Raw genomic sequence first — 14,784 nt, 5'->3', positions numbered from 1 at the left:
CTCTAATATTCCCCCCTCTGAAGAGGTAACCCTAAAATCTTTTAAGGATTACATGAAAGCTCCCAAATACTTTGGACATTTTTGGCCTTTGGAACAGAGTATGTTGCTAAGAGGCCCAAGGACATTGTGAGTTTTAGCCAAGAAACTGGCTACTTTTCTTTAGGGTCTTTTTACCGTAACTGCCTAGCCAATTCCTACCTCCTATCTTATCACACCACCCTCTGAAGAGGTTACCCAAATTGCCAACTGGGAAGTCTTTTTTTTTTTTTTTAAATGTGTATGAGTGTTATGCCTGCATGTGTGTAAGTGCACCTGTGTTGTGAAGTGCCTTGTGGAGGACAGAGAAGATTGTCAGATCCCCTGGAACCGGAGTTACAGGTGATTGTTAGCTACCATATGGGTACTGGGATTTGAACCCAGGTCTTCTGCAAGTGCAGCCAGTGCTGTTGACCACTGAGTCATCTCTCCAGTCCCCTGTTTTTGTTTTAAAATTTTTTAAAATTTTACTTATGTATATGCGTGTGTCAGTGTGTATGTATTCACATGTGGATGAGGGTGCCTATGAAGACCAGAAGAGGGTGTCAAAACACTTGGAGCTGGAGGTATAGGCCAGCTGGGAGCCACCCAGTGTGAGTGCTGGGAACCAAACTTGGGTCCCCTGCAAGGTCTCTTCCTGCTAATTTTGGCATGTGGTACCTTAATTCCTGGGGAGTTTGATCTGGTGAGAATCCATATCCCTGAGATTCTTTGGCCTGCTTCCTCCCACAGGTATTCATATTCCTGGTACTAGGTCTGATCTTCAACAGCTCCAAACTCAGCTGGCCATGAGGTATCTGGACCATGCATCAGAGGTGAAATTGGGATTACAACCACAAGGGACACCAGCACACACGTGTAACTTCTCAGGGCCAGGACTTTCCTTTTGTTTACTGTCCCCTCTCTGTAGTTCAGCTTGTTTTTCCTTATAGTCTTCTAGAGGAACAGAGTGAAAATGGGTTTATATTTACTTCTGACTAATGCCTAACCCAGGGAATTAGCCACTGAGGCTTAATTTTATGGGACAAGGTTTCTTATTGGATGCCTCATCTTTGGTATAGCTCAGACTCTAATTTCTGAACTTGTGGTCCCTAAGAGGATAGAGGATATGAACCAGGTTTCCAAAGACTCCCCAAAAGAGGAAATAAAATTCATAAACTTAGAAAAATGTTTAACTTGACCAAAAGTTAAATTAACTCAAAATAATGAGATGACAATGTTGACCCACTAAATTTTCAGAACAGTAATACCCAGTCATAGTGAATATGTTGCAATCAATATTTTTATTGCACTTTGGATGATGTATAAACTGGCAGGACTCTTAGAAAGTGATGTCTGAGGAGACTGAGGCAGGAGGATGTGGAGTTTGAGGTCAGCCTAAGTGAGAGCCTGTCTCAAAAGAACAAGAAAGTGATGTGAAAATAAATACCATCATTTCACTTCAAAATAGATCAAATGCTTTGATTCAGGAACTTCACAGTTGACGTTTAATCCCAAGAACAGAAACTCGGTGGTAGAACACGCACATAACCTGCACAAATGAAAGGAAAAGGTGTGTGGGGGGCGAGGGGGTCACACATGGACAATACAATAGGCATAGAAATGTTTGGTATAGTTATTCTTAAGAATTGAAGGCTAAGACTGAAGCGATAGCTCAGCAGTTAAGCGCACTGGCTGCTCTTGCAGAGGACCTGGGTTCAGTTCCCAGCACTCACTTGGCGGTTAACAACTGTCAGTAACTCCAGGTCCAGGGGATCCAACACCCTTTCTGGTCTCTACAGGCATTGCACACACAGTGTACTTACATACATGCAGACAAAACACTCATATACATACAATAAAAAATAAAATTTTAAAAAAGAATTGGAGGCAATCTAGCTGTTCAGTGGAAGGAATGATTATAGTTAATCTTCTCAGTGGAAGCTATTACTGTATTGCTACACACACGGGGGAACAAAGAAAGCAGGATGTGACAATTTGGGGTATGTTTTTTGGGTGTTTTTTTTTTTTTTTTTTTGGTCTTTTTGAGATAAGGTCTCCCCGTAGCCCCAGCTGGCCTAGAACTCACTATGCAGACCAGGCTGACCTTGAACTCATAGAGATCCACCTGCTTCTGCCTCCCGAGTGCTGGGACTAAAGGCATGCACCACCACACCCAGCTTTGGGTGTGTTTTATACAGAAAAAAACTGGAAGAAATATTCTTAATTAGAAATGATCATATTTAAGTGGTATCAGATTTTCCTGGTTATTTCCAGTTTTTGAGTTTTGATATTGGTCCTCTAGAGGGAGTGCAAGCATTTAAAACACACAGAAAGTGAACATCTTCGTCTGACCAGTGCTTAAGACTTTAGAGCTGCAGGAGTGCCATGGGGGAAGATGCTGAAGACAGGACACCGTGACTTTTAAACTCAGTCACACACAGATGATAACCTCAGGCTAGAACTGTTTTCATTTCTGCTGGTGCTGCTTGAGAGCTTACATGCCTCCCATGGAACACGCAGGCCTCCCATGGAACACACAGGCCTCCCGTGGAACACACAGGCTTATTTAAAGTTTCCACTGGGGAGGAAGATGACAAAAAGGAAAAGAAACCAAGGACACAAACTACTCTCAAAGCCCAAATTAATGACTGTGCTGGATAGCTTTAGTTGTCAACTTGACACACCTGCTTAGAGGGAGCCTCAGTTGGGGAATTTCCTCCACTGGACTGGCCTGTGGCCATATCTGTGGGATAGTTTCTTGATTTCTGAGTGATGTGGGAGGGCCCACTGTAGGTGGTGCCACCCCTGGGCAGGTTGTTTTGTATTACAAGCTGAGCATGGGCCAGGGAAACAAGCCAGTAAGCAGTGATCCTCCATGGTCTGCGCTCCAGCTCCTGCCTCCAGATTCCTGGCCTGAGTTCATACCTTGGGCTCCCTGATGAATTGTGACCCAGGAGATGTAAGCCAAATAAACCCTTTCCTCCCCAAGTTGGTATTGGTCAGAGTATTTTGTCACAGCAATGGAGAAACAAACTAAAACAATGACATCAAATCACAGTCCTACAACTTTCCCATGAAATACTAAAGGAAAGTGCTACAAGCCCATGCAGTATTTTTCCTCAGAGCACCAAGTTTGAAGAGCAGTCTCCCCAAGTGGGGAAGTCTGATCAAGGGCCCACTTTGGAAGTTGGATGTGGTGACACATGCCTGTCATCCCAGTACTTGAGAGGCTAAGGTAGGAGGATCCCAAGTTTGAGGCCAGCCTAGGCTACATAGTGAAGATGCTGTCCCCAAAACAAAACAAAAAAGCAGAACACGACACAAAACGGCCCTGAAATGAATCTCCTGCTCTGGCAGTTGTAACTGCAAAAAGCAATGGGGTTTAGTTTGGACAGTTCTCAAGTCACATTTGGACTCAGCAACTTTCTAGCTCTGAGACCACGTCAACAGTTTCATCTGTTTGCTGAATTTGAATTTTAAGATTCCCAATCCAGGTGCATAATCTCTTTACTGTAGCCCAGTTTTGCATCAAAGCAACTTGGAATCAAGAGCAAAACAAAAAGCCACAACTTCCTGAGAAGTGTATATTCTTCCTTTCACCCAAGGTGACAAAATACCAGGAAGATAGGAACCTGAGAACTTTTGGGGGTACTTGACCTGAACAGTGAAAATCTTTTCAGACATTCTTAGAACTCTCTGGACTCATAGGCAAAGGAATAGCAAGACTTTATTCTAGGATCCGGAGGTGGAAATTGCCCATTAAACTCTTCTATTTGGAGATGACTTGCTCAGGAATCTTATCCCTCCCCTAGTCTGTTGGATGAAATAAGAGAATAGAATTGTCTACTACGTTCCAGCTTGGGAGCCCTGGCCCCACCAGGTGCTGTGCTTCTTTGCCTTTGGGTGACTTCTCACACATCTGCTTTGCACATTCAGCCTAGTAGTATTAATATTGATTGTTATTACTCTTGTTATTATTATCATAAAAATGATGTGTGCATTGTAAAAAGTTGTAAAAAGAGAAACAAAAATGGTGATAACAGCATCATATTCCACACCAAGAAATTACTACTATGAACACCTCAGGCTAAATCCTTCCAAATATTTATGCGTGCCATTGAAATGTGGCATGTTATGTTTTGTTACCTGCTGGTTTGATTCAAGGTTTTCTAACTTTCTGTAACAATACAGTTTCATCCTGTCCTATACCCACTCTGGATTCAAATCTCTACAATGTGTTCTCAAAATGTCCTTTTACAGTTTATTTTTTCAAACCACAACCTAGTTCCAAACCTTGTTTTGCTTCACAGACCCTCTTTCCTCTTTGAAATGGTCTAACTTGTTAAAGAAACTTGTCCGGTTGTCCCACTTTCTGAGTTTGCTTGCTACCTTACCGAATAGTTCAAATTGTTTACTAGTCCTTGACATTTAAATCCAAAAGTTGAAAAGACTGGAGGAGGGGCTGGAGAGATGGCTCAGCGGTTAAGAGCATTGTCTGCTTTTTCAGAAGACCTGGGTTCAAATCCCAGCACCCACATGGGCGCTAACATCCGTCTGTAACTCCAGTTCCAGGGGATCCAACACCCTCTTCTGACCTCCACAAGCACTGCCCAACACAGGTGCACTTACCTACATGTAGGCAATAAAATTATACACAAAAATAAAAATAATAAAGAAAATATTTATTTAAAAAAGGACTGGATGAGTTTGAGGTTTTTAAAAAATATTTTATTTATTATTTTTATTTTATGTGTATGAGTGTATTGCCTGGATGTAGTAAGTGCACCCGTGTCGTGCAATGCCCGCGGAGGACAGAAGAGGCTGTTGGATCCCTTGGAACTGGAGTTTTGGATAGTTGTTAGCTGCCATGTGGGTGCTGGGAATCGAACCCGGGTCTTCTGCAAGAACAGTCAGTGTTCTTAGCTGCCGAGCCTTCTCTCCAGCCCCGAGTTCAAGTTTTTTATGGCTAGAATATGTCAGATGCTGTACTTCGTGTTGCTTTCTTTTTGTCACATTGGGGAAAATAAGCATTGATTGGATGCTAAGGTTTCCTCCTGGGACATGACAGTCTGAGCTTTAAAAAATTATTGCATTTATTTATTTATTTATATATTTATTTATGTCCTCAGTGTGTGTGTGTGTGTGTGTGTGTGTGTGTGTGTGTGTGTGTGTGTGTAGGGATCAGAGGACAACTTGTGGGAGTTGATGCTCTCCTTCAACCAAGTGGGTTCTGGGGGTCAGTTTGGGTCGTCAGGTTTGGTGGCAAGCACCTTTACCCACGGAGCCATCTTGTTGGCCCAGTCCGAGCCTTTTATTGATGAATTAATTTCTCTTTTCCCCTTGCCACAAGAAAAGAACTTCTGTCATGTTACTTTTATTTTATGTGACTTTCTAGGTCCCAGAAACCACAGGCTTGCATGCCTTAAGAATGATTGGACATACTTGACTGAATCATCTATTTTTTTTTTAACTTATTAGGATGACTTTAATTTTTTTTAAAAAAGCCCCAAAGTCTCTGAGCAATACACTAAAATATAGCAAAAACTAACAAGAGTGTTAGTTACACACCTTACTAGTTGTGGCGTGCAGTGGTTCTTTCAGGGAGAGTAAAGGCTCTCCAGAAGTTTCCACATAATTTTCCAGCATTCTCCTTTTTTCAGAAGTTCTTACTGAAAGGGGGGGTACTGAGGCACAGAGGTAAAGGGGCTGGCATGAGGCCAGACTGCAAGGAGACACACAGGGAATCAATACTTATAATAGGGATTATAGAATGCTGATTTTCTGATTCTGTCATTGAGGCAATTTGGTTATCCTAAGCTACATTTCCTACAGAAAGTTTAGATAGTGTTTAATTCTCTCTTTGGTTACCAATTTTCAAACTAGGAAGATAATATACAAGCCATTTCAAATGAGAACAGTCTCTCTCTCTCTCTCTCATTTTTCTCTCTCACTAGAGTTTTATAATCCAGTGTGCTTCAATCCAATAAGTTATTATTTTTGATATTCAAATTGATGCAAATTTGGGCAATGGCTAGGTTTCTATTTTGACATCATTTTATCTTAGATTTTTATAGGTAACATATTTTTTTTCTAGGCAGTATCATAGCTCCCAGTATATGCTGAGGGAGTATGGGGGAGGATAACCAACACTAAACGCCTTTAGGAAAAGCCTTAATGAAACCTACCACTATATAAACTTCTTAAGGTATATACATATACATTATAAAAAGAGATTAAAAGGAGTTACCTTATAACAGGGGACATTGCCCCTATTGGACACCATAGGCTAACAAAATAAAACTCCATGCCAGGAATGAATTCCCTCTTTTGACCAGGGGTCCCATAGACCCTCAAGCAATGTTGGCCATTGACCCTGTTCTCGGTTACCCACCAGAGCTCAACAGTAAGATGCTATTGCTGAAGACACTCCATATATGAGCTGTAGAACAAGCAAGAAGAAATCAAGCTGGTGCTGACTTCAGAGCTTCATCTCTACTGATTAGCTTTCATAGTGTGGGAAAGTGCTATGCATGCTACCTGAAGAGAAAAGTAGTCATCAGCCTTATCCAGCTGCGAACCTTGCGAGCTACAGCAACAACTGGCCTGGCAAGATATGCCCACCTGTACAATAGTAGCATGAATAATATGGGAGGAATCAACCACCTTCCAATTTTATTTGAGGTCTACTTCATAGGATGGAGTCCATACCTAACATTGATATCGGGCCTAGGAACCTGAGACTAGACAGGTCACAGGGCATAGGGGAGAACCTAACACTAGTTTTCTACTAAATTGTTATCATAGTAAACTGATTCCTAATGACTTTTGTTACGCCCATAGATTAATGCATCTATCAGCTCTCACCAGAGAAGTTTTCTTATGCAGCAGATGGTGATTAACATAGAGACTTGCAATTGGACAACATGCAGATAATAAAAGACTACAGAGTACCTATTCGTGAATAGGACACCTATATCAAACTTCTGCCTCCCAAAGCTCAGGGATCATTTGCGGAATATGGGGCAGAAAGATCCTAAGAGCCAGAGGGGTTAATGACTACAAAGAAACAGCTTTCCAACAGGTGATCAGTTATACATATGTACTTACAGCAATGGTGTCATGATGCACAAGTCCCAAGTAAACTCAAACTGGACAAATCCAGCACAGATGTGGTGAAGTAGATAAGAAACCCTAATCCTACCTGAGGAACTATTGGCAACAGATGGCTGTTAGGAGGAGGAAAATCATTCTTTTTCAAGAATGCGACTCTTAGTAGGTTAACCAGGCTCCCCTGGATGGACCCACATTGAAGGACATTTGGGGATACAAATTGGGTTCTATAAGCTTCATTTTATATATATAATAAAGTATATTAAATTGGTGGGGAGCAGTAAGGGGAGGTGCAGATAGGGGAGGGGATCCAAATACCATCAAATTATATTGTTTAAAATTTTCAAAAATTCAATAAATTTTTTGCTACTGTTTCTTCTAAATCATCTCTTTAAGCCATACTCTTATGTGTACATGTTCATGTATGTTCACATGTGTGTGTCAGAAGTTGTCATCTGGTGTCTTCCTCAATCTCTCTCCTCATGTTTTGAGTGAACCTGGAGCTCCCTAATTCAGACAGGCTGACTGAAGGTCCAGGGATTCACCTGTCTCCACATCCCCAGTGCTGGGATTATAGGCACGTGTTGCCTCACCTGGCTTTACCGTGGGTACTAAAGTTTGAACTCAGGTCCTCGCAATTGCAAGGCAAGGACTGTAATGACTGAGCCATCTCCTAGCCCTAGAAATACTCCATTACTTTATATCTTTGTATGTGTTTTCTAATGTAATCTACTTTCCATATTTTAACTTTCACTCATAAGAAGTATTTCCGGCTTGCCAGATCAGTTATTTGTGTGTATTTCTCTCCAATTTTCAGATTCTTTCTGTTGTTCTCTCTTCTCCCATGGTCTTTGTCTTCATGGGGAGATACCCAGGAATCAGGGCACAAAGGATCTTGTACATCAAGACAAATTTAGACTTTGACCTAAGGAGAGTTGGGAGTACTCATGATTGGACTTTGGGGGAGTGATTGCTTGATCCATGTAGAGAGAATTTTACAGAAGTGAACAGAAGTAAGGACTGAAAGCCTGGTTGGGAACCTCGCCTGCAGTAGCTCAGGTAAGCAGACCTAAGGAAGCAGAAGTGGTGACAGAGAGAAAAAAGAGACCTAAAAAGGGTTTTGGAAGAGTCACCAACAGGATCTGGTGATTAATTAGTTGTGGTGGCCAAGGGCAAAGGGAGTATCAAAGATGACTCCAGGGTTTTGCCTTGGGCAACTGTGTGAGCCGGTACCCTTCAGGGAGACTGAGCACAGTAGATGAGAAGCCAGTTTGAGAGAGAAGCATAGCATCTTACCAAATGTCAGCATCCACTACATCTTATCCTAACAAAGACAGAAAGGATCATGGATCACATTCTCCCCCACAAATGCACTTTCTACTCCAGGAGACAAAAACATACTTTTGTATTTAAACTTTTTTGTTATATTTTATTTATTTTTATTTAACGTGTATTTTGCCTGCATGTATGTAAAAGTACCACATGTATGCAATGCTTGCAGAGGACAGCAGAGGGTGTCAGAGCCCCTGGAACTGGAGTTATGGACAGTTATTAGCCATCATGTAGGTGCTGGAAACTCAACCTGGGTCCTCTGCAAGAGCAGATTCAAATCACTGAGCCACCTCTCTGACCTCATACTTTTGTACGTAAATACCCAACATTCTCAGCATTTGCTGTCAGTTTCCTCCTCTGCTTATACCCACAGCACTGACTTCCATGCAGCAGAAATAAGAAAAATGTGTCCATGCTTCCTCACAAGACCTCTCTACTACTGTTCCACATCCTTCTCTCAATTCTTGCATTTGTGCTGGTGGTCGCTGATTTTTTCCTCTTAGAGCTCATCTCTCTCTGTCAACTGGAGGGGTCCCCTCCATCTGCTACCACCTGTCTTCAAAGTTCCTGCGGGCTGCCTCTGGTTTCTCAGTACCTCTCACAGCACCAGCTCACTCTGGCTGCTGTCTTTATTTCCATCTTTACTTCCCCCCTCAGTCCCCTCCCAGTTCTCTCCAGCTCCAAACTCTTCTTGGAGTTTTTGTCCTTACTACTCCGCCAGGAGCCCTCAGCAGGGTCACTGAGGAAGGGACCTCTTGCAGAAGTCAAACTCTTCTTGGAGTTTTTGTCCTTACTACTCCGCCAGGAGCCCTCAGCAGAAGTCAAACCAGTTATCTGAAACATCTTATCCAGCCTCCCAGCACCAATGGCTGACCCATTGCTCCTTCCTCCACTCAGTCAACACGCAGTTTGTGAGTGCTTACTCTATGCCAGGCATTGCTCTATTCCTGGGGTACATCGATGAATTAAAAAGACAAAGGTCTTTGCCCTCTGGGAACCTATGTTCTAGCAGGAGGAATCAGTTAAACAAGCAAAAAAAATTAGTAATATTAAATTCATTGGCATGTTAGCATTAAGAACTGGAGGTGTTAAGACATTCAGTTGGTACAGTGCTTGCCTAGCATGTAAGAAGCCCTGGGTTCAACCCCAGCACTACATGAACTGAGGGTGGCGATGTATGCCTGTAGTCTCAGCACTCTGGAGGTGGAGGCAGGAGGATCAGAAGTTCAAGGTAATCCTTACCTATATAGATAGAGTCAAGTCTGGCCTGGGATGTAAGGCGATCCTGTTTAAAAACAGCAAAACAAAACACTTCAGTAATATCTTGGGAGAATTTCCTTTTTAATCTTATTAATGCAGTTACTTCTATGTTGCCCTACCTACCATCAAGGTAAATTCTGGAGTGTGTTGGAGCCATGTTTTCACTTGGATCTTAAGTCAGTGCCGTTTTCCCTCTTACTTTTCCTTATTCTGATGTGAGGGTTCAGGAGGAAACGTGCTAGTTCAAGAGAATGGGTAGCAGAGATGGGTCATTCCCTACTTTTTGATAGGTTTTGGGATCTGAGGCAGCCAGAGGAAATGAACACAAGTGACTCCTCTCTCACTCATTTTCAATTCTGTCCTGATAGCTATTTTATAGTGAAGAATAAATTATGAGGTCAATGTGTGGTCAGTGGTCCCAGAGTGGAATTGTAGAAATGTGTTTCAATTTTAAAGAAAGCTAAGCTGTTGTGCTATATAAGCGCTACAGTAATCCTGGGTCCCACAGTGGGATGGCAAGCTGTCTGCCACTATTCCTCCTGTCCATGTGTACACTGTCCCACCACTGTAGACCCTGGTTCCCAGCTTCTTTTAACAGGCCGCCTTGGGATTCACACTGACTAATGAGCAGAATGTGGTGGAAGTAATGGTGTGAAGCTTTCACCTATGACTCTTCCTGCTAATCTCACTCGGTGGGACACTGCCCTGCCAGGACCCAGCTCAGGCTCACCTGCCTCAACAGAACAAGCCTTGGCCGCTAAAGCCTCGGGGACACACGCCTCACTCCCCAGCAAAGACTCCACCAGCTGCAGTCACAGAAGGATCCCACGGGAGACAGGGCTGGGGTCTCGAGCTGGGCCCAGCCCAACATTACTGACTCACTTGTCATAAAAAACTAACTATTGGGACTGGAGAGATGGCTCGGTGGTTAAGAGCACTGGCTGTTCTTGAAGAGGACCCAGGTTCAGTTCCCAGCACCCACATGGTGGCTAACAACCATCTGTAACTCCAGTATTAATGTGTTTGGGAACTAGTAATTTCTCATCCTTCAAACCTTTCCCCAGGTTCAGCCAAGGCTGGGGTGTTCTATTCTTCCTACCTCTAAGAAAAAGCAACATAAAAAAACACGTGAAGACTCAGGGCTCAGCCCTCACTTCTAGGCTGAGACAGCCCTTCCAGGCTGTGAAGGAGGAAAGGCAACGTTCATGAGAATAGGGGGAGCTTAGATTTAACACATGGTTTTCAGTCTAGCTGCAAAATGTTTGCATTTGTGAGTTTCTTACAATATAATGATTTTTATTTAAATGATTTCCTTAATTCTTCAATACAGTTACAAAATTAAAAAGCTGGTTTCCCTAGAAGTCAATTTTTATTAACAATTTTTTTGACACTTTGGTGTCTTTTTTTTGAAACAGGACTTCCAATAATGGCAGTGTCAGAACTGGGATGAGCAATGAACTGAGGGGTGACAAGCACCTAACATCAAAGTAGTTATTTGCAGAGAATAGGCCATCATTTTATTAGAAGTGGCCAGGGGAGACGGCACAGTTGGTAGGTGACTGAGGCACAAGCATGAGGACCTGAGTTCAGATTCCTGTCAGCCATGTAAAAGCTAGGTACAATAGCATTCACCTGTAACCCCAGGGCAGGTAGACAGAGAAGGGCAGATCCCTAGGGCTCACTGGCTATCCAGCTGGTCTAGCAGAAATGGCAAGCTCCATGGTGGCACACACCTTTAATCCCAGGATTCAGGAGGCAAGGCAGGCGGATCTCTGAGTGTTCAAGGCCAGCCTGGTCTACATAGTGAGTTCCAGGACAGCTGGGGCTACAGGGAGACCCTGTTTCAAAAAAACAAACAAAACAAAACAAAACAAAAAAACACAAAAAATACTGTGTGTGATCCAATTAAAGCTTTGTTCTACCAAGGTTGACTAAGTTCCAGGGGACTATGGAGCATCTCTCAAAATGTCCTGTAACTGTGGTCCTGTCCTCTTGTTCAGGGAGGCCATGGAGATCCCATGAGATGGACTTAAACCAGTGTCCAGTCTACAAAGAGGAGGGTCGACTCAGAGGAAACATCTCATTTATGCTTCCAAGTGAAGTCAGACATGGTCGAGCAGAACCTTCGACTTATCTTCACATAGATGGAACTGGTAAAAGGAGGCAGGAGCTCCTCCCAAGCCCATGTGACCCCTGAGGAGCAGATCCTCAAATGATCTTAAGTATAAAAAGAAATTGATTTATTTGGGCCAACTGTATGGCCTTAAGCATCTAAAAGGAAAGTATAACCAAAGAGTAAAGTCATCAGTATATTTCTTTAAGAGTTCAAGAGATTACACTTCCCAAACATTAGGCTTAAGTCTATGTAAAACGTTATTTAGAAAATTATTTCTCATTGATGAATTTATGTTCTTAATCAGAAAGTGCTGCTCAGATGTAAGACTTCAAATCTTTGTCTCCATTACTGTAGTGCCCACCTGTACCTAAGGGAGACAACCAGCTATTGTTCTAAAATGAAAGATAAATTTGTTTTCTTCCCCTATCTAGAAGCCTTTGAGAGGGAACTGACCCTCTCAAAGGGTCAGCAATTCTAACCACTCCAACAGCTATCAAAATATCTGAAAGCAAATCCTGAATCCATTACTCTAGAGTCCAGCCTTGGCAGACAAAAGAAAAATGAGGAAGAACCCAATAGAGGGATGCTTTTGGAAGCCCTTGTCAAGAAATCCCAATGGACTCTCATATGAACATTTGAAAATTGCCCTGTTCTGACTTTTTTCTAGTTCCTTGTCTAGAACTTGTAATGCCAATTACTCTTGTCTTTACTTCTCCTTCACATCTCTTATTCACAATTCAAGGACTTTCTTTTCCCCTAGAGATAAGAGTTATGCAATTTGGGAGTCTTTTAGATAGACTCACTGAAGGGGTACTCCAGTTGCCTCACCCTGCGTCCCTGTTCAGCATGGAAGAAGCCAGAGCAGTTTGCATCCTGATTCCCTATCAGCAATTTGGGTAATCTCTTCAGAGGATGGCGTGATAAAACGAGGAGGTAGGAATTGGCTAGACAGTAAAAGGAACCCAAAGAAAAGCAGCCAGTTTCTTGGCTAAAACTCACAATGTCCTTGGGTCTCTTAGCAACATACTCCATTCCAAAGGCCAAAAAATATTGAAAATATTTGGAAGCTTGTATCTAATCCATTAGGGTTACCTCTTCAGAGGGGGGTGGGAATGTTAGAGTAGCCAAAGCCCCATTTAAAAAAAATACATAAATAAAAGAAGAAGAAAGCGTACATGAAGTTGTCAGAAAAAAGTGATGGCGTGATATGGGAGGAGTTGGAGGGGAGAGAGTGGGCATGGATTTGATCAAAACATCTTATATGCATGTGTGAAATTCTCGATAAGTTATTTATTTAGAAAAACTTTGTCCTAAACCAATGGCAACTTCTTTGTATTTCCTAATACAAAGTAGTGCATAATTACAGAAAAATCAACCAAAAAAGACCAGTATAAAAAATACTGTCTAGAGAAATTACCATTGACATTTTGCGGAACATCCTTCTAGAAAATGCTCTATGCAAATATTTACACATATAATTTTATATTGTCTTAATACATCCTTTAAATTCAATGTTTTAAAGGTAATCATAGATATGCTGGAGAGACGGCTCAGCAGTTAACAGCACATACTGCTCTTGCAAAAGAACTGGAGATCAGTTCCTAACACTTAGGTAAGGCAGCTCACAACTGCCTGTAACTCCAGTTCCAAAGCATCCAGCACTCTCTTCCGGCTTCCATGGGTACCTGCACTCACATGTACAAACCCACACATAGACACAAATATACATATAACTTTTTTAAAAAATAAAATATTTTAAAATAAAGATATGCACTTCTCTTTTAATGACTACATATCCCAAATTAAAGCAGTGCCCTACAGGACATTTATTTCTAGATATAATTACAGATATTCTTTCTATCTATATATACAGCTGACACACACCTATACAAGTACATCTTCCTGTGCTTATCAGATTATACCTTCCTAGGGCAGAACATTTTAATAACATTATTTCTGGGCTAAAACATTAACAACTTTTAGTAATTTAAAAAAATACCATCAGAAAAGTCATATCCACTGACACTATCAACAGTGAGCCCATTTCTCTTTCATTGGCCATACTGGGCATGTGCAGCCTTTATACATTTTACTGATCTATCAGACAAAAAGTAACATTTAAATTTTGTCCAGCTGGTTATCTTCCCAAGGTGCTGCTTTCTGGACACCATGAGTAACAATCAAGGGCTGAAAACATGGCTAAGATGGTCTGGCTATCATACTCCCAGACACACTGCATGAACTCTGTGTGTTTGGAGCCACTTAACCCTTCCAGGCCTCGATATTTCACCACATGGAAAGGAGGATTTAGACTGAATGTCCTTAAACTTTCTTTCCAGTTATTAAAAAGGGAATGATGGCGACTGCACCATATCAGTCTCCAGTAGACACTGCTTTTGACTAATTCAACAGCCATCCCCAAGCCTCTTTGCCTGGCCTTACTCTAGAGGGGGCTGACAAAGCTCCAAGTGTCCTTTTGTCCTCTCTTTTGGAGTCAAGGGGTAGCCAGTGTTACCAAAATCTGGCCGATGACACATAAAGGAGGTCTGTTCGGGTGCTTCTAGAAAGCTGTTTGCATTTTTTAAAGGAACAGGCATAAGCTCACTGGCTCTGTCTCTCCCTTGCTCTGCCTTCAGTGCAGAGGTGACGCCTGGACCCATGGAGCTGTGTGGTAGCTTTGTGTGTGTCAGCTAAGCAGAAAATGTTGTCCAGAATCCTTGCACAGACCCAGGTTAGTGTTGGTCACAAGAGACATGTTGGCATGAGAGATCCGAGAAGCAACAGAGAAGTAGCATCCTAGTTTTTCTGCTCTGAAGGAGAATGCCAGGCTCTAGGCATGTTAGTGGTTTTCACACACTCCCACTAATCTGTTGGCTTACCTTCCTGCTAGGGTCAGTGCCCAGACTTGTAGATTCGCCATCTCCTCCTGTAGTTTCTTCAGGTCTGAA

The sequence above is a fragment of the Nannospalax galili genome, unplaced genomic scaffold, assembly GCF_000622305.1.
Source record: "Nannospalax galili isolate Female #2095 unplaced genomic scaffold, S.galili_v1.0 scaffold336, whole genome shotgun sequence".
Classification (NCBI taxonomy): domain Eukaryota; kingdom Metazoa; phylum Chordata; class Mammalia; order Rodentia; family Spalacidae; genus Nannospalax; species Nannospalax galili.
The sequence above is the reverse complement of the archived record's forward strand: the minus strand, read 5'-3'. Positions refer to the sequence as shown.